General features: G+C 45.9%; 1 protein-coding gene across 1 annotated transcript in view; it reads right to left on the bottom strand.

The window, feature by feature from the left end:
* SHCBP1L (SHC binding and spindle associated 1 like) overlaps positions 1-24,981 on the bottom strand; it is a 1,561,452-nt gene that overhangs the window by 56,737 nt on the left and 1,479,734 nt on the right. The gene's annotated exons all lie outside the window — the stretch shown is intronic.

Here is a 24,981-nt window from a genome sequence, read left to right as displayed (position 1 = left end):
ACTTCAATCATCGTACCCGTTTACAAAAAAGGTGATCACAGTAATCCAAATAACTATCAACCCATTTCATTAATAGATACTGTTGCCAAAATATTTGCCATTTTACTTCTATACGATCTGGGCAAGTTTATAGCACAACATAATTTCAAATTGGATTTAGAAGGGATATGGGTACCACACTGAACACAACCATCCTGGCACACATACTAGCGGGAACAAAAAAGAAGGGTTCTACACAAACAAGACTTGCTGCTGGAGGCAACGAGGCTACAGGGCTAGCCACTGCAAAGCGTGGTGTTTTTTTTTCGTTCCTTGGAGGGGGCGGAGACCACTCGCGATCACGTGACCTATCACGTGAGGGAAATCTGGTTGAAAACGCACCCGCGCTCACCCTCGCGCCGTTGAGCCCGGTAGGAGTAGAGGGCAACGGCTGTTGTGCGGCTGTTTGGCGCTGACAGCTCGACAGGAGACTAAGGAACGGGAGACTGCGGAGGAAATCCCTCCTTGATCCCGATCAGGAGCTAAAGGTAAGTCCAATTAACATTGTAAAAAGGACTCTGTTAAAAGAGTGTGCAGCGAGGTCCAAATAAACACTGTAAATCTGCTTGCTGGGCACCTCAAGAATTGAACTATCAGATAATGTCAGCAGCAATGAGGGGGTCCACGAATAAAGCCAATACACGTGCTCAAGCTAAGAGAGGTTTGAACGCGACGTCCACTACTAAAGGAAATTTTATTGACATGGATAGAGCTCGCAATCAGTCCTATGCAGCTGCTAATGCCCAGGTAGCCGCCAGCACTCCAGTACTGAGGCACCCAGGTCTACTGGTTCTCATGAACATATGGGAACTGTGTGGCCGAGAAGGGAAGATTCCACTAATGACTTGATGGATACTTTCGATTTAGGAAGTGACTCTGAAAGTGACGAAGACCAAGAGCGGGACGAGGCTATCGAGAAGGAAAATAAAGACGAGCTTGAGATGGAAAAAGAGGTGCAATCTGAGAACAGCAGGGAGTTGCAAGGGGCAAAGTACATTGGATCCCCAGAATCGTATGGAAAGAAAACCAGAACAACCACGGAAATAGAAAAAGAGATGCAGGTGGTCGAGACACAGAAGGAACAGCGAATCTGAAGGAATCCAATTAGGAACAAAGAGTGCCGAAATCTGCACTGTTATGATACACCAGGTTCTGGGTGACCAACCATCTCCAAATACCACCTTCGTCGGGGATAGGCCAGAGGACCAAATACGAGACCCAGCTCAAATGATTCAAGAGAAGAACACAAGCCTAACGAAGATACAAAGAGCGGCAGCCAAGGTTGAGCACTTAAAATCGAGTTCATCACTAAAACTATTGGCTTGGACAAAGGTAGCTGAAATGCATAAACCAGAGTTAAACAAAATAGAAATGACAACATCCACGAGTAAAGGAGATGACCAAACGATCAAATTACTAGAAGACAAAAGGTGTTCACTTGATAAACTAAATAAAAAAGAACACCCTACTGCGTTAGAGAAAATGGAGGGTACTAGGGTGATGTGGTCACCACCTAATGAATGGATGGAAAGCTCTACACTACCAACGACGCTACCACAAAATATTTTAAATTCAGGAGAAAGAAGGAATTCAGTCGAGATTGTTGATCAAGTGATAAAAGATCTAGCAAAAATGAATGAAAAACTGATGCAAACCCGAAGGCTATCCCAAATAAGCGCCAACGAGGGAAATCCACTATCTGCAGAGCTATACTATCCTAAGCATAGGAGTATCCATGAAGTAATGACCTTAGAAACAAACTCGCCAGCATTTGAATCTCGAAACGAGGTTATCATAGTGTCTCAAAAGAGAAGTCGCAGAAGAGAAAGTTCCGAAAGTGAGGATCGTAGTCTGAGGAAAAGACTAAAAGGTCAAAGAGAAGAGAAAAGTATGGGAAGAAATACATCTGGTGAGATTCATCCACCGCAAAGGTCCAAACGTCGTGCCACCTTAATTCCATCCATGGAATCGGATGATGAAGATGGTACAACAACTATGAGAAAAGAAAATTGGCGGAAACCTAGGGAGACCCCCCCGAAGAGGATAAATAATACAGATGAAACATCGACTTTTGTTGAAACAATAATATCGAAGCTAAGTCCAATTCTGATGTCTGCCGCAACAATAGCTGGTGCGCCTCTGATGAAGCTGTATGAGAACCTAAATGAGAACTATAGAGACCAAACGACTTTGATCGCTCTACTAAACTCTAAAATGATCAAACTAGAGACAGATCTTAAGGAAATGACCTCTGAGATTGTGGTAGCCAAACGAGGGAATGATATTTCACTAACGGCTCTAAAAGAATCCCTAAGAAATAACTCGGAAGATAAGAAACTTCTAGCAGAAGTGACAAGGCAAGCCCTTACGCTACTACAGAACGAACGAGAAAGAAGGAGAGACTTAAATACAACGCAGGTCCCAAAAACAGTACAAATAAGCCAGACCTCAGTGATCGACCTAGAGACATTAGAGATACCCGAGAAATCTGGAGAAATTAAGCAACTGTCTGAAAAAAAAAAAAAGAAAGAAGCGGAGATAAGGGTACCACAAAAGAACTGTTATGATGAGGAGTTCGAAATTAGGCACGATGACAGTGATTGCGGAAGGATGGAATGTAATGGTGTGGAGATCGTAAAGAAAACAAGGCCTTGCTCTTCGACTGTCCCAACGAAACCTATAGGAAAAGAAGCTGAGAAAAGTAAACAGCAAAACGAAAAAGAAGTAGATAAAGAGCAAGCTCTCCCACCACTCAATCCACCTCAAACGTCTAAATCCACTGATACAAATTCAATGAATTTGGGAAGTAAGTCTGTAATTGAATCTGGAAAAAAGAATGAGAGGGAGTGGTACGATATATTTGAAAACCAGAAAATCTGTGCAGGAGTGAGCAACGAGAAGGGTTCAAAAATAGTTAAGCTAAACTCAAATGATTGCAATAAAAAATCTAAGAACCAACAAGTAAAAAAGAACAGGAACTCTCGTAGTGCAGCCAACTTCTTTAGAAATATTAAAGCACTGAACATAACTGTAAATAACTCTGAAGTACCGGTATTGAAGGGGAAAAAGAAAAAAAAAGACGATGAGACCCAAATCATGGATAACAAAGTACAGCCAGAAAACCTGACTGAAGACAATAGGTCACCAACAGGGAGTACAACTGAGCTGGATGCGGAAGACTCAGAAGGTAACGAGGAGGAATTGCTGAATATGTCAACTTACAGTGTGTCTGACGCTGAAGAAAATAAGGATGATAATAGAGTAGTGAAAACTACCGAAAATGGAAGTAGCACTGGACAAGATGATTGTGAGTCAGAGGCAAGCCCGCAGAAACCATCTATGGAAGGAGATGCACAAAAGAAAGAAGATGAAAGGTCAAGTAAAAGAGTGATTTCGTGGCCAGAAACACCAAAAAAAATGCAATCTACAGTAAAGAAAATTATAAAAAAGGTGGAAGACTCAAAAACCTTTCGCACATTAGAAGAGAAAAGGCTAAAGAGCTTGTTGAAGCAGGGAAATCCATCTAAGACTAAGGAAGTTACAAAAAATCCCATATTAGATGAGCAGGAGAACAACACGTGCGGTACTGAGCTCCTGAAAGAAAATCCACAACAATTCGAAAGAGATGTCGGAGTACCCAGAAGGAATGCCGAAGAGTCCGTTAAATTAAGAAATTCTAATTCGATTGTTGATAACAAAACGACACGAAAAAATCACCAGTATAGACTACTGGTTGAGAAAATTGAGGGAAGAAAAGGAGATACCCCACTAAACCGGTATGCCATTTTACAGATATTCCAAAAAATCCCTGTATTAAGAGCAATAAAGAGTGCTCGGATTGATCGTGTGGAAATTATGGCTGAGATGAACCAGAAATTTGTACTCCTACACATCAACGACAAAAAAGATGTAGAACTGATTATGATGAGCGAGAGACAACTTCTGGAAGTTGGATATCAAGTGTACGAAGTAGACAACACCTTAAGGGGAAGCGATGAAGCAAAAACGAAAGAACAAAAAGCACAAAAAATGATCGAGAAAGATCTAGTGGAAATTAAACCAATTAAAAAAAGTGTAATAAAGGAGTACGTGTCCAACGCTAAGTTTAAAGATACAGAAATGGAGACTGAAGTAGTAGGTCCTCCTGATGATATAAAGATGAAGAAAATCAAAATAACAGTGGATAACCGCGAAAAGCTAGGTTCAATGAACTCTCACTACCCGGAAGTAAACTCCGAAGAGGATGAAAAGAAAAAATGGTCTTGGTTGGCAAAATCGTTGAACTCAACAATGAGAAGCTAATGCTATGACGAGATAGGGACATTGGTGATAGCCTCATGGAACACCAGAGGATTTTCACATCTCCTAGGATCGCCACCTGAATCAATACAAAAGGCAGACTTGATATGTTTGCAAGAGACATGGATCTCTAATTTACCATGTGTAGACGGTTATGAAGTAGTGATAAATCCGGCTATAAAACAAAAAAAAGGACGACCTATGTCAGGTCAACTGACTTTAATTAAAAGAACGTGTGGACTAAGAATAAAATCGGCCCGTAACTTGTCACCATTCCTTCAGGAGGTTTGCGTAGAACAAATAGAGCCCACTGAGAAGTTGGACCAACTATATATATTAAATATATACTGGAATACGACTCCAAAGTGTAACCAAAAGTTTGAAGACGATATTATTGAAGCCATAGACACAATTAAAACAGAAGACTCAAAGGCACTAATTATCCTATGTGGAGACTTCAATAGGAAATTTATTGACCTAGACCAACGAAAAACAACGAAGACCAACGGGGAGAGACTTAAAAATGAATGTTGGCTAGAAGAGATGACAAATAGAAATTTGTCAATGCTTAATGGATCAACAAAAGGGGACATTCCAGCCAAACCAACCTGGGAAAGAGGAACTCAGCAATCTATTCTAGACTACATCTTTGTCTCGGAGAACATACTACATGAAATAGTCGCCTTCACAGTCACTAAAAACATCCAAAGTGATCATAATATTACATCAATGGAATGGAAATGGAGAAAAGTAGAAAAAAGGGAACAATGGAGATGTGACATATCAGTGGAACCTGGGCGGAATAGACTAAGGATAAAGAAACCAAATATTAAGGTGATATCTGAACAACTGCAAAGATCCCAGGAGCAAGGTCTGATTGAAGCAATTGAATACCAGCATTTATTGGAAATTTATAAATCCAAAAAAAAAAAGGTTTTGAGGAACCAAAACTTCTTCAAACATAAGTACGACCCAGAAGTGGCGAAAAAAAAGAGGGAACTGAGGAAAACATTAAGATCGATTAACGCCACTAAAGGAGTAGCAAACCAAAACCAGACAAAAAAAGCGAGAAACCAATATAACAACTGGCACAAGTTACACAGAGCTAATATGGAGCAAAATGACGCTGAGACAATCCTGAAGGCTCTGAACCAAAGGAATTCGAGGGGATTCTGGACCTTAATAAATGAATCGTCCAACTCAGAAAAAGCGATCATAACAAATATGGTAACGGAAAAGAATTGGGAGTGCTACTACAAAAACTTGTTTAAAAGAAGGGAAGGTACAAGTACAGTGGAAATCCACACAAAAGTACCATGGGACTTACAAATAGATAGAATGGACATTCGAACCTCAATTGCAAACAGCAGTAGATCCAGAGCCGCTGGACCTGACGGCCTCTCGAATGCTGACTTAAAAGAAAACATCGAGGAATGGTCGGAATTATGTGATATCCTGTTTAAGGCGATAATAAAAGAAGGAAGGATTCCAACAACTTGGAAATCGGGAATCATTGTCCCAATATTCAAGAAAGGCTTACGGTCTGATCCAGCAAACTACCGTCCCATCGCCCTCCTTGACGTAATAGGTAAAGTGTTTGCAACTCAGCTCCGGAAACAACTCACACTGTGGATTAACCACGAAAAAATCTATGATGAACGACAGTCTGGGTTCGTAAAGGGAGTGGGTTGCAGCACTAACCTTCTAATATTAAACCTACTAAAAATAGACGCCATCCGATCAGGCCAGAAAATCTATCTGGCATTCATTGACATGGCAAACGCGTTTGATGGAGTTAACAGGGAAATCTTATGGTGTAATTTAAAGAAGAGAGGCTGCGACGAGAGTTTAATTGCAGCAATTAAAGAACTTTACTCTGACACCCACATCCAAATAAGGCTAGACAAAGAAGGAAATCTGTCTAATCCAATTCCCACAGAAAGGGGAGTAAAACAGGGTTGCCCATTAGGGGCGACCCTGTTTAACTTCTACATCTCGGAAGTAGGAAAAGCCCTGGCAAACGTGACTTCATTTCCGCCAACCATCAATGGATTCCAACTGCATCATATCTTATATGCAGACGATATGGTGATCTTAGACCGTACACCAATCGGTCTACAGAGAAAATTGTCTGCACTGAAGATTTATTCAGAAGAACTTGGGCTTGAGATAAATGCAGCCAAATCCGAAATCCTAGTCCTGGAGAACAAAAGAGGAAGGAAATCGGGCAAATATAGATCAAGTTGGTTTGTGGGATCAAAGAAGCTGGAAAAAGTGCAATTTACAAAATATCTGGGCACAATAATCAACTCCAGCATAAATGACGAACCAATGGTAAAAAAAATTCTAAATAGCTGCAGACAATTAACCTTACAAGGAATCGTAATGCAGAAGAAATTTGGGAAATTCACGTGTGAGCCAGTGAGAAAATTTTACCAAAATAAAATCACACCGATCTTGATTTATGGTGCAGAGAACATGTTTGGCTGTGACCATAAGATATGGTCCAGGTGTGAAGGTTTCTTCTGGAAAAAAGTTCTCCAAATACCACAAAGTACACCGACTGCGTGTGTTCTATATGAAGTAGGAATATCCACTCTGAACGTAAGGATTACATGGAATAAGTTATTGCTCTTCAGGAAAATGAACGATGAAGCAAACCTACCACCGTTCAAAATCCTAATGGGAAACGAAATAGGTGAAAATAAGTCAGCCTTAGGAGACTGGAAACAGCAATGTAGAGAAATCCTCAAACAGCTAGGGACGGATGAGCCAACATTATGGAATAATCCTGATTTTGTAAAAAGAAAATTGCTGGACCTCAACTGGATCACAATTGGGGAGAGAAGAGCCTGTCAAAAATCCATGAGAAATCAACCAAAAGAAGCAAAAAAACAGAATACTCTTCAGAAATATCTGGCACTGGCTCCGTGTAAGCACCTTAGAAAACATTACTTGATGTTTCGTCTAAATATCATAGAAACAAAAGAAATTCTGAGAAATAGGCGTGCGATAGCAAGGGAAAACACTCTATGCCGATTCTGTGGAGAGAAAGATGAAAATCTAAAACATCTCATTCTAAGCTGCACTGAACTAAATGACCAACGTGACAGTTGCATGGGAAAGATGATGACAGACTACCAGACGTTGTCTGAAGAAGAATGGTGGAGACAACTACACTTGACTGAAAGCAAGCCACTGATGATTGCAGTAATGCGATTTTTAGAGCTTCTGCAGAAGAGCCTAAAAGCAAATCTGGTAGTTGCCCAAAACAGCAGCCTGTGCAGCTAGAGGTCAGGAGACCAACCACATTGAAAAGACTGATAAGACAGAATATCTGTTGATGTAAAGGTAGAGGAATTGGGGGTAGAATAAGCCTTGAGAAGTAGACCAATAAGGTGTTTAGTGAAAAATAGTTAAGGACGATAGATGGAAGGAACAAGTTACTTACCTGTAACTGTTGTTCTCCAGCATGGGTCTGGCATGGATTCACATGCTCATGAATATTCCCCGTCGTCAGGCTGGGAATCCTCGGTAAAGAAAAAACCAGTATCAGTTTCGTTTCTGATCTGTCTTTCGTAGCAATAACCAATCACTGGTCTCTGCGTCATACTGACCACAGCCAATGACTGCCCTCTACCTAAGCACCGCCTCTGGCAGCCATCTTCAGATTTGGAAGCACGTGAAGTGGCAGTATGACCAAGTGAAGAGCCGCAGAGGGGTAGGCGGGAGGGTTCGCATGTGAATCCATGCCAGACCCATGCTGGAGAACAACAGTTACAGGTAAGTAACTTGTTCCTTCTCCAGCATGGGGTCTGGCATGGATTCACATGCTCATGAATAAAGAATACATAGCAGTACACACATGCACAACCACGGGAGGTGGCAAAGGCTCAACATTAAGCATCACATCAACTCAACATTAAGCATCTTACCTCCTCACCAGGCTCACCTCAGGCGAACAGGTTGCGCAGCACTGCTTGGCCGACCCTGGACTCCTCCCTGGAATCCCGGTCGACGCAGTAGAATTTCGTGAAGGTGTGCGTCGACCTCCACGTAGCAGCCCTGCATATGTCCAGCAGGGGCACACCAGATAGGAACGCCGTGGTAGCTGCGATCGCTCTGGTGGAATGGGCTCTCGGACGGCCAGGCAGCGGTCGGTTTGCCAACCGGTGACAGTACATGATACAGCCGGAGAGCCATCTGGAGATGGAAGCCTTCGAGAGAGCCTTCCCCTGATTGACAGGTCCAAAGTTCACAAAGAGTTGTGACGTCTTCCGAAAACCCTTCGTGCGATCCACGTAGAACTTCAGCGCTCTAGCTACATCCAGCGAGTGCAAAGTCCTCTCAGCCGGCGACGAAGGCGACGGGAAGAACACAGGTAACACCAAGGGTTCGTTGAGATGGAAGTCCGACGGTACCTTGGGCATGAAGGAGGGGTGCGTCCTGAGCACTACCCTCGTGTCGTGGAAAGTCAAGTACGGGGCCTTGCAGGAAAGGGCCTGGATCTCACCCACTCGTCGTGCGGAGGTGATGGCCACGAGAAAAGCTGTCTTCCACGATAGAAACTTCAACGGGGCCGAGTGCAGAGGCTCGAACGGAGGTCCCATGAGCTTGGTCAGCACCACGTTGAGCTCCCACGCCGGGGCCGGAGCCTTCACCGGCGGGAACGATCTGAATAGTCCCTTCATGAACTCTTTCACCAGACGATGAGACCACAAGGACGTCCGCCCCGTGGTTCTGGTGTATCGGGAGATCGCAGCAAGATGAATCTTGATGGACGCGTGTGCCAGTCCAGCTTTGGCCAGCGTCAGCAGGTACGGCAGTACTTGGGGAGCCGTAATCCGTAGAGGGTTAATCTTCTGTGCGTGGCACCAGACAGAGAACCTCTTCCATTTGTGTCCGTAGCATTTAAGAGTCGAGGACGCCCTGGCCTTTGCAAGAACCTCTCTGCAATCGGCCGGTATGTCGTATCCTCCAAACTCTAGCGCTGCAGGAGCCAGGCCTGCAAGTTCAGCGACTTCGGGTCGTGGTGGAGGATGGCGCCTCCTTCCCTGGAGAGTAGGTCTGCGTCCGCCGGCAGCTTGATCGGCGGGGACGCTGACAAGTCCAGAAGGTCCGGGAACCATATCTGCCTCGGCCACGCAGGTGCGACGAGGATCATCCTGCACCGTGACCTCTTGAGCTGGTTGACGAGCCGGATTAGCAGAGGCAAGGGAGGGAACGCGTAGAGGAACAGGCCCTCCCAGGGGAACGAGAAAGCATCGCCCATGCTCCTCGTCTGGGGAAACCTGCTGGCGAACCTCCGGCACTTGGTGTTCGTCGCCGTCGCGAACAGGTCGATCTGGGGTGTGCCCCACCGTCGGAAGAGGCGATCCACTAGATCCTGCCGTAGTTCCCACTCGTGGCACGAGCGCAGCTCCCTGCTGAGTGAGTCGGCGATGGTGTTTTTTATCCCTGCCAGATGAAACGGCACCAGAAAAATCCCTTGGGCGACGGCCCAATGCCACAGGTCCTGCGCCTCCTTGGACAGCGCTGGGGACCTGGTTCCGCCCTGTTTCCTGATGTAAAACATGGTGGTGGTGTTGTCGGTGAAGATCCTCACCACCTTGCCCTTCAGGGACGGAAGGAAGGACCTGAGGGCCCAAAACACTGCACGGAGCTCCAGGACGTTGATATGCAGGGACTTCTCCGTCGGGAGCCAGAGTCCCCTCGCGTGCAGATTTTCGGTGTGCGCTCCCCACCCTTCCAGGGAGGCATCCGTGGTCACAGTCTCCTGGTGGGCTGGGGTCTGGAAGTCCATGCCCGCCGTCAGATGCGCGCGGGTGCCCCACCACCGTATCGCTCGCCGGAAACTCTCGTCGAGCTTGATCCTTTCCTCGAAGCTGCCCGTCGTCTGGATCCAGCGCGCATCCAGGAATTCTTGCAACGGGCGCATCCGGAGCCTGCACATGGGAATGAGGTAGATGCAGGAAGACATCATCCCGAGGAGGGACTTGATGGATCTCACTTTGGCCGCGTCGGCCACCAGCATCCGTTGCACCTTGCCCAAGATGGTCCTGGTCCTCTCCTCCGACGGGGAGGCCAGAAGGGACACTGTGTCGAGCCTCGCTCCCAGAAACAGTGCGACTTGCGCGGGCACCAGGTGGGATTTGGTGTAGTTCACGGAGAATCCCAGGTCCGTGAGGAGTTGGACGGTCCTTGCCGTGTGGACCACGGCGAGCTCCTTCGTCTTGGCGCGGATGAGCCAGTCGTCCAGGTAGGGGTAGACGTGAATCCCCTCGCGGCGCAGCTGCGCCGCCACCGGTGCGAGGCACTTGGTGAATACCCTGGGTGCCGACCGCAGTCCGAAGGGAAGGGCTTTGAACTGGTAATGCCGCCCTTGGACCATGAACCTGAGGAATTTTCGGTGCCCCTTTAGGATTGGAATGTGGAAGTAGGCATCCTCCAAATCCAACGACGACAGGAAGTCTCCTTCCTCCAGTTGACCCAGGACGTGCTGTAAGGTGACCATCCTGAACTTCTGCGCCTTGATGAACTTGTTCAGCCGTCGCAGGTCTAGGATGGGGCGCCATCCTCCCGTCTTCTTCTTCACGAGGAAGTACCGCGAGTAGACTCCGGAGCCCCGAAGCCTCTTTGGGACGAGTTCGATGGCGCCCTTTCTGAGCATCGCCTTTACCTCCAGGAGAAGTTGAGGGACGTGAAGTTCTCTCCTGGCCACGGGGGGGACGCGCGGGCACCTTCTTTGAAACTCGAGCGCGTGGCCCCGGGCCAGGGCATCCAGCACCCAACGGTCGGTGGAGATGGACTCCCACACGCTGACGAAGCCCGCCAGCCGGCCTCCCACCGGGGTGCTTCGGTGGGGGCCCGACCCCACGGCCGGTTCAATCCTGCTTGGACGCGGCCTTGCCGCCTTGACCTCCTTGGCGACGACGGCGGGGTCCGCTAGACTTGCCTCGTCCTCTGTAGGCCTCTTGCGACGACGAGCGGGCCGCTTGACGGTAGGAAGCGAAACCGCCACCGGAACCTTTGGAGGCGCCCTTGCCTCCGCCGCTCCGAAAGGGCGTCCGTCGTTGCTGCAGGACTCCCAGGGCCCGGGCCGTCTCAGTATCCGCCTTGATGGCCTGGAGGGAATCGTCCACCGTCTTCCCAAACAGGTTGTTCCCGTCGAAGGGCATGTCAGGACTCTGGTCTGGACGTCCTGCCGAAAATCCGTAGCTTTGAGCCATCCACGACGTCGAAGGCAAACGCCGTTGCCTAGCTGGCGGAACCCCGCGTCGGCGATGTCCGTCGCCACGGTGATGGCGTGGTCCGAAGCCACTTCACCTTCCTGGAGGATCTCAAGGGCCTCAGCCCTCTTGTCGTCCGGCAGAAAATCCAGCAGGGGAGCCATCTTGTACCAGAGCTCCCTGTCGTAGCGGGCCACGATAGCCAAGGCGTTGGCCGCTTTAATCGTCGTCGCTGCCGACGAGATGACTCTACGTCCCATAGCATCCAATTTCTTTCCCTCGCCGTCCGGCGGGGAAGTCGATGTGGAGGCCGCACCCCCCCCCGCTTTCTTCCTGGCCGCCGCGGAGACGACGGAGTCCGGGGTAGGCTGCGCCCGGAGGCATAGGGGGGCCGTGTCCGGGACCCGGTACTTCTTCTCGTACCGGTCTCTTCTAGCTGGCGTCGTGGAAGGGTTCTTGAGGAGGGAAAGACCCTCATCCCAAATGTCGTCCAACAGAGGCACTGCGAGGACCGTCTTCCTCTTGGCCTCGCGCCGCTGATAAAGGAAGCCTTCCTTTTTCTTCTCCTCGGGGCAGAGTTGAAAAAGCTCGGAAGCCCTGGAGATCATGGAATGGAAGGATCCGATCTCGTCGGGCGGAGAAGCCCTGGTGGGGGGCGACGACGGAAAATCCTCGTCGTATGCCTCGTCGTCCGTACCCGTCGCTGCCGTGTCAGTCCCCGTATCATCCCCTCGGGTGGACGGGGAGGAGGGCTGGACGGGGCGCGACGGTTGAAAAGGAGGTGGAGGATCGATCCTTCTTTTCTTGGCAGGGGGAACACCAGAAGGTCCCGGTTCTGGATCCCCCGACGGGAGAGGTTCCTCCGTCGGTAACGGTAGCCTCGTCCTTATCTCAGTGCATAAGGACTGTATGGCCAACAAAATGGCCGCCGAGTTGTCTCGCGGCGCTGGCAGAGGGGAATCCGACGGGCGAGCAGGGGCCCCGTCGGCATCCTCGACGATGTCGGCGTCGTCGCCTGCGTCGGCACCCATTCCGACGGGCTGGTCTTGTTCCACGCCTAGGCCGTGGCTTAAGACCTCGACCAGCTCTTCTTCTGAGGTTGAGGCCGAATCTACGACGACGCCCTGCCCCCCCTTCTTCTCCACGGAGGTTTTCACGGGGGTCCTATCGATGGGCATAAAAGAAGACTCCCTCCGAGGAGGCAGGGAGATTCTGGGCCCTGAGGTCGCCACCACTGGAGTAGCCTCCACAGGCTGGGCCAGGGCCGCCGCGACCGTTTCGATAGAGGGCTTGGTCGGATGGATCAAGGCCTTCACCACCCTAGGTGCGCTCACCGCCTTGTCCTTGAGGGAGGGGGCACTGCCACGCTCCTCCTCTGCCTTCGAGCTCGACCGGGGCCTCTCCAGGAGCTTCGCCGGGTGCTCGGCCTTCCTCTTACCCGACCCAGAGCGTTGGCTCGTGGTTGATGGTGCCGGGGAGGGTGCGCCCTGCCTGGCGCCCGTAGAGCCCGACCGTTCGGCGCTCCCGGTGCCAGCGGACTCGCGGTGCTTGGCCTTATGTTGGGCCCCCGTCGCCGGGGCGCCCTCAAAGGTCTTAGAAGACCGCTCGGATTTCTTCTTCTTCTCGCCAGACGGGCTCTTACCCTGCAGCCAGTTGGCGAGACGTTGATGACGGTCCTTCATGGTCCGTTCCGACATGTCGCCGCAAAACGCACAGTCCTTCTCCACGTGCGTTTTGTCCTCATGAAGGCAGTAAAGGCAGAAAGAGTGTTCGTCCTCCTTAAAGACGTTCTGCAGCTGGCATCCAGGGCAGACCCTGAACAGCTTTCCGGGCGTCGAGCTTCCCTTCTCCTGGGCCATCTCCGAGACCGGGCCTGAGAAGCTTCTGGAGTCCTCCGAAGCGTAGCTCGACGAAATCTTCACCCTTGAGGGGCACAGATGAATCCGACACGGGTCCCCGTAGATCGGATGTAGTATCGGTGGAGCTTGAGGCTCTTTGACCGAAGAATCGAAGTTTTTGTGAAAAAAGCGCGAAAAAATAGCACTAACGCTCGAGAGCAATAGCACGAGGATCCCAACACATGAACGTGCGGTAAAAAATGAAGATGGCTGCCAGAGGCGGTGCTTAGGTAGAGGGCAGTCATTGGCTGTGGTCAGTATGACGCAGAGACCAGTGATTGGTTATTGCTACGAAAGACAGATCAGAAACGAAACTGATACTGGTTTTTTCTTTACCGAGGATTCCCAGCCTGACGACGGGGAATATTCATGAGCATGTGAATCCATGCCAGACCCCATGCTGGAGAATGTTTTTTTTATGTTAAAGATAAAGTTTTCAAAAGTTTGTACAAACTAAATGAAAATAAAAAAAATAAAAAAAAAAATAAAAAAAGAAGGGTGCATTTCCTATTTATTTTGCTAGTATAGATATGACATCTGCATTTGATACTATATGGAGGGATTTACTATGGATCAAGATGAAGCATATGGGAATTCCTGCATCATTGATATATTGATATATTGAATTGCTATGCTCCATACCAACACATATAGAGTAAGGGTCACTACGCAGGGTGCTTTGACGGAACCCATAAGAACGTATATGGGATTAAAACAAGGCTACAATTTGGCAGCAACCCTTTTTAATCTCTACATGTGCGACTTGGAGAATCAGTGGATAGATAGGGGAATGAACACAGTGAGAATGGGCGCATTGCGAATGCACTGGCTAGCATTCGCTGATCATATTATCTTATTGGATGTTACCCCAGCTGGTTTTCAAGCCAAGTTACATTCATTTGAGATGTATGCCAATGCCCAGAATCTAACACCCAATGCAACAAAAACTAGTATTATCGTGTTTACTGCAGGACCTAAGCTTAAAGTGTTTAAATGGAGGATTCGTAGAGAAGTTATTCTTCAAATGTCAGAAACTATTTACCTTGGTTATTTTTTGAGTAACAACTCTTCTCTCCAATTGTGGAAAGAGAGGCTCAAATTGAAAGTGAGCCCCTTGACTAGCCAAAGAAGAATAATCTATGCCAAAGATTGTTGTTTCTCGTTAACTCTGATGCAAGATTTTTGATTATGAAAGTTCAAGCTGTAATACTGTATACTTTAGTAATAAAGTGTGCTCTGCGATTAGCACTCTCTATTCCAAACTGCGTTTTAAACGACTGGGCTTGATATCATTATCATGTAGAGCAGTTTGGCGTTCATTATCGAACTATGCAAAAATCTTGAACCCTCCTAAAAACTCTCTATACCAAGACCTACAGGATGTCATGGCAGCCAAAGGCGTTGATTCATTGAATACATTTCAAATACGAATGCAGAGGGTATTAGCTGACCTCTTGGTAACAAATACTGACCTTTGTCTAAGGCCTGCTTTTGTAAAAAAGAGATGATTCAAGCAGTATTGGATTTGTACATTGGACCAATTAAAGAATTACAGCACATTTTCGGAATATGCGAAATGTACGCATAAAAGATCACCCTGCTGCTCATACATCAGTATATTTCCTTGTATGAATACCTAGATGTATTTGATGCATTTCTAATTTAATCAATTTCCAACAAGAGAATGGTGTAGGAACTGGGGGGAGTAAAGGGTAGTATGCAGCAGATGAAGTGTACATTTGGCAATGGTCTTGAGCCTTTAGAAACGCTTAAACATTTGGCACTAGAGTGCCACCATTTCAGAGTAGCCCGAACAAATCTCATAATGAAATTAATCAATCCGAATTTTGTGCATTCCTTGGAATTTTTATGGGAAAGGATGATGCTGGGGAACTAAAACCCCCTAACTTTTGCCCTAGCGCATTTACTAAGCATTATAGAAGCAAATTTAGCATTAACTTTATAACTGGAATTAAGTTGTTGATTCAAAGTTGTACGTGGTGCCGTTAAGCATTACATGTTGGTGATTGAGCATTTCTAATTGCACAGATTTAATCGTCTATATCTTTGTTTATTACTATATTGGCACAATATATGTATTTAATTGGAAGATCATAGGAGCTTCAATGTAGCATAAATACTATGAAGTGTTTAAGGGATTTTAAAGTGGTAATGTCTTTTATTTTCTTCTTTTGTCTTCTTTCTAAATTCCATCTTTTGTAGTGAATTTGGGGACGATGAAAGTTGATGTTTTATTTTAAATGATTTTTCAATATTGTCTTTTTGTAAAGGTTTGTTCAAACCATAAACAAATAAACAATTTTAAAAATAGCTTGTTGATTTACTCGGGTCAGAAGGTGGGAAGCACAGAGGAAAAAGGACTATGCACTAGGGGTACAGGAGTTACTAAGGTGAGTAACTTTTTCTTACTCCTACATCCCATCCTTTTTCTCCTGCCCTCTTTACGGATGGAAGATTTCACAGCAATAAGAAACTTACGGAAGGAGGAAGTCCTTACTGACAAGCAAAAAGATTATGCAGGACAGCATGTCTAAAAAGAGCATCAGGTCTGGTACCTGTGCCCAGACAGTTTCACTTGTCGAATGGAGTCTGTGAAGACCACGTGGCTCCCTTACTAATAATGACCAAAGGAATGTTGGGCCCACTTGCTTTTGTACTGGGACCTAGTGGGGGCTTTTCTGGCCACCTGAATGATTTTCATATTGTGTTAGATGTATATATTTTTGCTTATTTTAAGCCTGATTATTATCAGACTTTAAGAGTTGTACAAAATTCAAGGTTTGTATTTGTTAATGTTTTTGTATGTCTTATGTTGTCGTGTATACTCCCCCCACCCTTTTTATTTTTCTTCTTTTTTTCGAAACCTCTCTTTTGAGTATGAAGGTCATTGTAAAAGTGAGTTACTGCGAAATACTTGGGTATGAATCCGCTATCTTTAATTTTGTTGAATGTTAAGGGGATTGGCAATGCTATTAAAAGACGTAAGGTCATGGCAAGGATTTGGAGAAGTAGAGGAGATGTGATTTTCCTTCAGGAGACTCACTTAAATGAGCAAATTGGAAGTTATTTGACCAGTCCGAAATATTCGGAAGTGATTTCAAATTTTATGATTCCAGATCAAGAGGAGTAAGCATATTAATTAGGAAAGGTTTGCCGATAAGAACAGAAAAGACAGTTACAGATGAAGAAGGTCAAATTTTGCTGCTTGATATACTATATGATGGCAGGAAAATGACAATTGGGACGGTTTATGCTCCTTGCTCACCGAGTGTACAGTTTTTTAATCTACTAGGTTCACTGCTAGTCAAAATGGAAGGTGAGGTGGTGATTTTGGGCAGTGATTTCAATGTGGTGATAGTAAAGTAGACCGGAAGTCAGAATGTATATACAATAGTGAAAAAGTTAGCGAGGAATTGAGAGCTTTTGTGTTTAAGTATGGGCTTGTAGATGTATGGAGGGAACTTCATCATGTGGGAAAAAGAATACTCCTTTTATTCACCTGTTCATAACTCGTACTCGAGAATTGACTATTTTTTTGTCAGTAATACATTAGTTAGTCAGATAGTGAGCTCAAATATTATGGAAAGAGGGATATCGGATCATGCTTTACATGATATGCAGTAAAATTTTAAGGGTTTAGGAGAGAAATCCAAAAGATAGAGGATGCAAGCAAACATACTTAAGGATATTTTGGTTAAAACAGGGTTAGAAGATTTTATTAGACATTATTTTGAGAATAATAAAGATACAACTGCTGTTAAATCTGTTTGGGATTGTTTTAAGGCGGTACTAAGGGGTGAACTGATAAGTAGGGCTACACATGCTAAGAGGAAAAATCAAGAAGAGATTAGAAAATTAGAGGAAGAAGTTGAGGGGATGCAGAGGGATTGTGCAAATGGAGATTCAGAGCGGAGTAGGTTACGATTGAACAAATTACAGGCTGAAATGAATAACTATGTACAGACAATGGCGGATATTCAATTCAACGGTTTTGGCAATATGGTGATAGGAATGGAAAGTTGTTGGAAAACAAACTAAGAGGAATGACAACAGATACATGTATTTCTTCCATTCAAATGGAAATAGGCAACACTTTACATAAGAACAAAGAAATCTGTGAACATTTCCAGGGTTTTTATGAGCAGTTACATAAAGAGGAACTATATCCCAGCGATGAAGCCTTGGAAACATTTTTTGATAAAATTACTCTTTCTAAATTAACTATAGAAAAAAAAACATACTAGATTCTGAGATGATGTTGCTGAAGTATGTAATGCCATTTCGCAGATGAAAGACGGAAAATCTCCAGGGCCAGATGGTATAGTTTCGGAGTTCTACAAGAGGTTTGCTACTCAGCTGGCACCTATCTTATGTGAGGTCTATAATGAATTTATAGCGTTAGGAGTTATGTGTGACTCGATGAAAGATGCTTTGATCATTGTAATTCCGAAGCCTAATAAGGATAGCAAAAATCTAAAAGTTTTCACTAAAATATGGGCCAATAGATTGATGTCATGTATAGGAGAACTAAATGATGAATCTCAGGTGGGTTACACTCCAGGACTTTTTGGGTATGACAATATAAGGACTGTGTTGAATGTAATTGGGTGTCATGACCCTTGCTCCTAGCCTTCACTGGCAAGTCAGCCTTCCAGTTACGGCCAGGTCAAAGGCCTTAAAACCTCATCCACGACTCTCTTGGAGTCAGTCCTGGCGCCTTTGGCGCCAGGCTCATAACCATCATGAAGACCAACATTAGAATGGGACTATTTACTTGGGACTATTTAACTTGGGGGAGGGGTTCAGCCAACATGGAGACATACACATAGCTCAGTTACAAGAAACTGAGCTGTGCGGTCTAGTCTTTTGGGTGTGGCAGGCCTGGGGCTACTTTACCTGGACTACTTTGGGTGTGGCAGGCCTGGGACTATTTTACCTGGACTACTTTACCTGAGACTATTTAAACCACACCCAAACAGCAGAACATGCTTTGCGTTATTCTGCTTTGGGCAGCGTAACGCTCACCGTGTCCAGTTCTTTGATGCCAGCTTACCTGAAACCAAGGACCTCCAGAGAGAGAAAGAACACTACGAAACTCACCTGGAACAGTATCCTGTCTTCAATCCATCGCTGACTTCAGTTCCACTCACCTGAAGGTACGAACTCCATCATCCGGCACCGCATGCATCCTGGAATATCATAACCTGGAAAGAGGAGAAAGAAAGACAGCATTAGTAAGCGTTTACTCACGTTTCCTCCTAAAAGAAGAAAGCCACACAATTCTTACCTGGTTAGTCATCTCCTGGTCAGTATCATTGCTGGAACATTACAGCGCTCGGCTAGGAACATCGCAACCTGCAAGGAGAGAAAGACACAGGTTAGCAATATAAAAGGCGAAACAGTGCCGCGCATTGCATATTACTCACCGGACAGCATCGCGCACACCGCGTTTTCGCCTACCGGCCCATGCTCATCTTCAAACTGCATAACAACACCAAAATACCTTTCCATACCTAAAAGGAAAGAAGCAAGACATTATTATTCGAACTAAGAGGAACATAAGAACTGCATATAAAGACTGTAAAGCAGCAAACCTACGGAGTCGCAGCAGGCCTGGATTCCCACAGGGGGGGCTTGCACCAGTGAAGTAACTTGGTCGCTGCTCGCCCCCCACATCTACGTGCCCCTGCCATGAGGAGCAGGATGGAGAATCCACCTTTTACAATATTAAGGTGAGGAGAAGGCCCAAGCGGGAGGAAGGGGCTGAGGCCAAGGGAGGTGGGAAAACATAAAGCCAATCTAGTATTGAATCCAGCTCTCCTATATTGCAGACCCATCTTTAACCAGAGGCCTTACCAAGGGACCGGGAGAGGGTTCGAGAGTGCAAATCATCCAACCAGGGCTGGGTGGCGTCCCTGTGGATACCAGGTGAGCGTAACAGAACGCAAAGTCTCAATAATATTATCCACCTGGGCGTCATGGAGACTTCAGAGACTGACCAGTTAGTTCAGTTGTTGGGACAATTACGTGCTGAAGTACATTCACCCAGGCAAGAAACCAACGCTCTTAGGAGGGATTTGATTGTTACTAAGGATTGTACCGACTAAATAAGTAGACAATTGCTCCAATCACAGGCAGGACAGACCCCATTGCCTGGTAACATTCCGCCAGCACCTGTACCAACTTCTTCCACCAATCCAGTACAAATAACCCTTCCTGGGGCAGTTCCTTTAGCTCCATCTGAACGATTTACAGGGGACCCCAAGAAGTACGCAACATTCATGAACCAGTGTCGTCTTCATTTCCTTTGCAGACCTGGGGCTTTTCCTAACGACCAAGCGCGGGTTGCTTTTGTCTTGTCATATCTGAGTGGCACTACTGCGGATTGGTCGGTACCACTGGTAAACCAGGATAACCCGTTGTTACATGACTTTGGGGGTTTCCAGATGGAAATGGAAAAACTCTTTGCTCGTCATGCCCAAGGCCAAGCATTAGACAACGAACTTTTGTCACTCCGTCAAGGAAGTCAAGACTTGCTTACATATATAGCAACATTTAACAGAATAGTCGTTGAAGCTGGGTGGCCTGAGGAAAAAAGGACCACACTATTTCATCGGGGTCTACAAGGGGAACTAAAGGATGTCCTTGCTCAAGTGGTTAACCCACCTAGAGACTGTGGAGAATTCATCAACCTTGTGGTGCAATTAGATCACAGATTACAAGACCGAAAAGCGGACCGGATAAGGTTAGACACTAGAGCTGTGTATGTCCGGTCAAAGGATAATGTTCCACGAATATTGGAAAACACAGTAGAACCCATGCAAATCGGAGGTGTACGGCCCCCTTTAACTAAAACTGAAAGAGACAAGAGAAGGCAACAGCAATTATGCTTATATTGTGGAAAATCAGGCCACTTCCTCAAAGAATGTCCAGTGAAACCACCAAGGAGAACTGTTGGAGCCACAGAGAAGGAAGATAATAACAAGGAGTCGGAAAACTACCAAGCCCGGCAAGCGTAGAGGTCCGCTTGTCGAGCGAGAAGGATGAGCCACAGACCTCACACTTTGCATTACCAGTAATTTTGATCAATCACCAACAACTGTCTCGGATGCATGCTGTCAAAGCATACATAGACTGCGGAGCAGTTGGGAATTATGTAGACCAAGATCTGGCAGCAGAGATGGGACTTCCCTTATGCTCTAAGTCGAATACTGAAAAAGTTACTACTGTTGATGGGATAGAAATAGCTTCCGGACCAGTAACCCAATGTACAGCAGCACTAACCCTACTGTGCCAGGATGGACACTGAGAATCTATTGCATTCGATCTCATCAAAGCTCCTCAGTTTCAACTAATCTTAGGGATGCCATAGTTGGTTGCGCACAACCCTCTTATAGATTGGCGTGCCAAGAAGTTGGCCTTTTCTGATGATTGTGCTTGCACCTGTTATTACCAAGAAAAGGGGAAAACAGACTTATGTACATCTGCTACTCCCAGTACGGCGGCGATTTTACTAGGTGTGACTAGTACTCTACCAAATGAATACCAAGATTTTCAAGACGTGTTCCAGAAAGAACAAGCCAATACTCTACCACCGCACAGGCCCTACGATTGTCAGATCAACCTCATACCTGGTGCACAAATTCCTTGTGGTCGAATCTATGCACTCACTGAACCAGAAAACCTCCATTTGAAATCTTATCTTGATCAGTACCTGGCAAATGGATTTATCCGCCCATCTAAATCACTGGCATGCAGTCCCTTATTCTTCGTACCAAAGAAGGAAGGAGATTTGAGGACTTGCATCGACTATCGCGCATTAAACCCTTATTCCCGAATTATTGGATCAAGTCAAAGACGCCCAAATCTATACCAAACTGGACCTTAGGGGGGGCGTACCATCTTGTTCGAGAGAAGAAAGGAGACGAATGGAAAACCGCCTTTCGTACCAAATACGACTTGTATGAATACCAGGTAATTCCTTTTGGACGCTGCAACGCTCCTGCTGCATTCCAGTAATTTATGAATGATGTTTTGCGGGAGTTAACCGACATTTGTGCCCTGGTTTACATTGATGACATTTTAGTGTATTCTGCTACAAAAGAAGACCATGTCAGGCATGTCCGCTCCGTCCTTACTAAACTCCGCCAACATAAACTGTATGCTAAACTCGAAAAATGCTCTTTTCATGTCACCGAAGTGGAGTTCCTCGGTTTTATCTTCACACTAAAAGTTATCAGAATGGATAGGCTCAAGGTAGATGCCATTCTTAACTGGCTGTCACCAACTTCATTTAAAGGAATCCAGAGTATGTTGGGCTTTGCAAACTTTTACCGCCGATTCAACCCAGATTTTTCCCAAATAGTGCATCCAATTACATCACTATTGAGAAAAAACAATAAAAGTTCCATTGGACCGAAGAAGCAGAGAAGGCCTTTCAAGAACTTAAGAAAAAAATCACTTCTGCTCCAGTTCTATGGCATCCTCGCCCAGACCTCCCTTATATAGTTGAAACAGATGCCTCTAGCATGCCTATGGGAGCTGTTCTCGCACAAAGGGACCCAGGAACTTGCCAGTTACACCCTGTGGCCTTCTGGTCATGAAAATTCTCACCTCCCGAACTCAACTATGCGATCACAGACAAAGAACTCTTGGCCATAAAATCAGCTTTCAAGGCATGGCGACACTATCTCCTTGGTGCTAAACATACTGTCACAGTCATAACTGATCATCGAAACCTGTAATACCTAAAAACAGCAAAGGCTCAATCATCCCGTCAACTTCGGTGGGCTCTTTTCTTCGCTGAATGTGATTACCTACCAGCCAGGAGTCCGAAACGGAAAGGCTGACGCCTTGTCCCGCATGGGTGTTGATGAAAAGGTATACATAACTCCAGATCCAGTAGCCATCATTCCAGAAGACAAACTCCTGGGTCTTACGACAACATTGACACAGTGTGAACTCCAAAACAAGATCCAACTCTTAATGGATCCCACTTTCTCACAAGAGTGGTGTACTCAAGGAGAACATTACACCATTAAAGACCAGTTACCATATTTTAGGAACCGTCTATACTTGCCAAGTAAAGATTTACAAGAGCAGGTTATTTTGGGTTATCACGACTCCCTGATTGAAGGTCATCCTGGAATTGCCAAAACTCTAGCTAAAGTTAAACTAAACTATTGGTCGCCCACATGGCGTAAAGACATCATACAATTTATCCAATCTTGCAGTGTGTGTGCACAAAACAAGTCCCAAAAGCAGAAACCAGCTGGTCTTCTCCAACCATTGGAAATTCCTCCCACACCATGGCACACACTGTCCCTTGATTTCATTACAGATCTACCTCCCAGTTAAGGATTCAACACCATCTTAGTAGTTGTAGACTTCTTCTCTAAAATGGCACACTTTATTCCTTTAAAGGGTCTTCCAAATGCATCCAATTTAGCAAAAGTATTCCTGGAGGAAATCGTACAGCTACATGGCTTTCCATCGGTCTTGATCTCAGATCGAGGTAGTCAGTTTGTATCCAACTTCTGGAGGAAATGCTGTTCAATGGCCCAAATTGACATTCGACTATCCACAAGTCACTATCCTCAAACAGATGGCCAAACAGAAAGAACAACCCAAACCCTCCAGCAATACTAACTTTGCATGTTACATCAAGTGGAAAGAAATTGGAAGGACTTGTTATGGATAGCCAAATATGCCTATAATAATTCATTACACACCAGCACTGGACAAACCCCTTTCTACACTATATATGCTAGACATCCACGTACTTCAGAATTGGATCTCCCAACCCCTTTGGAAATGCCAGCGGTTAAAACCCTACATACTACTATTTCCCAGGCCTTCAAAGAAGCAGCAGAACATTTACTCCAAGCCAAGAACAGACAAAAGAAATTCACTGACCAACATCGTAGTAAAGCCCCCGACTATCAAATTGGAGACAATGTCTGGTTAGCATCAAAATATGTGCCCCTAAAAGGGACTTGGACCTTTCGTCCCCGATATCTGGGACCTTATTCTATTGAATCCATAGTAAATCCAGTGGCAGTTCAATTAGCCCTATCACCCACTATGCAGATTCATCCTGTGTTTCACGTATCACTCCTGAAACCGATACAACCCGGTACTCGGGTTACAACACCACCAAAACCAGTATTAGTTGACAGTGAACCAGAGTTTGAATTAAAAGATATCTTAGACTCAAAATACACCAGATCCAAACTATACTACTTAGTTGATTGGAAGGGATACGGCCCTCAAGACTCTCTTGGAGTCAGTCCTGGGCAGGCGCCTTTGGCGCCAGGCTCATAACCATCATGAAGACCAACATTAGAATGGGACTATTTACTTGGGACTATTTAACTTGGGGGGGGTTAAGCCAACATGGAGGCATACACATAGCTCAGTTACAAGGAACTGAGCTGTGCGGTCTAGTCTTTTGGGTGTGGCAGGCCTGGGACTACTTTACCTAGACTACTTTGGGTGTGGCAGGCTTGGGACTATTTTACCTGGACTACTTTACCTGAGACTATTTAAACCACACCCAAACAGCAGAACATGCTTTGCGTTATTCTGCTGTGGGCAGCGTAACGCTCACTGTGTCCAGTTCTTGGATGCCAGTTTACCTGAAACCAAGGACCTGCAGAAAGAGAAAAAACACTACGAAACTCACCTGCAACAGTATCCTGTATTCAATCCATCGTTGACTTCAGTTCCACTCACCTGAAGGTACGAACTCCATCATCCGGCACCGCATGCATCCTGGAATACCATAACCTGGAAAGAGGAGAAAGAAAGACAGCATTAGTAAGCATTTACTCACGTTTCCTCCTGAATGACACAATTCTTACCTGGGTAGTCATCTCCTGGTCAGTATCATTGCTGGAACATTACGGTGCTCGGCGAGGAACATAGCAACCTGCAAGGAGAGAAAAGACACAGGTTAGCAATATAAAAGGCGAAACAGCGCCGCGCATTGCGCATTACTCACCGACAGCATCGCGCACACCGCGCTTTCACCTACCGGCCCATGCTCATCTTCAAACTGCATGACAACACCAAAATACCTTTCCATACCTAAAAGGAAAGAAGCAAGACATTATTATTCGAACTAAGAGGAACATAAGAACTGCATATAAACACTGTAAAGCAGCAAACCTACGGAGTCGCAGCAGGCCTGGATTCCCACAGGGGGGCTTGCACCAGTGAAGTAACTTGGTCGCTGCTCGCCCCCCACATCTACGTGCCCCTGCCATGAGGAGCAGGACGGAGAATCCACCTTTTACAATATTAAGGTGAGGAGAAGGCCCAAGGGGGAGGAAGGGGTTGAGGCCAAGGGAGGTGGGAAAACATAAAGCCAATCTGGTATTGAATCCAGCTCTCCTATATTGCAGACCCATCTTTAACCAGAGGCCTTACCAAGGGCCTGGGAGAGGGTTCGAGAGTGCAAATCATCCAACCAGGGCTGGGTGGCGTCCTCGTGG

Source organism: Ambystoma mexicanum, chromosome 1q (assembly GCF_040938575.1).
Source record: "Ambystoma mexicanum isolate Mex_15411 chromosome 1q, UKY_AmexF1_1, whole genome shotgun sequence".
Classification (NCBI taxonomy): domain Eukaryota; kingdom Metazoa; phylum Chordata; class Amphibia; order Caudata; family Ambystomatidae; genus Ambystoma; species Ambystoma mexicanum.
The sequence above is the reverse complement of the archived record's forward strand: the minus strand, read 5'-3'. Positions and strand labels throughout refer to the sequence as shown.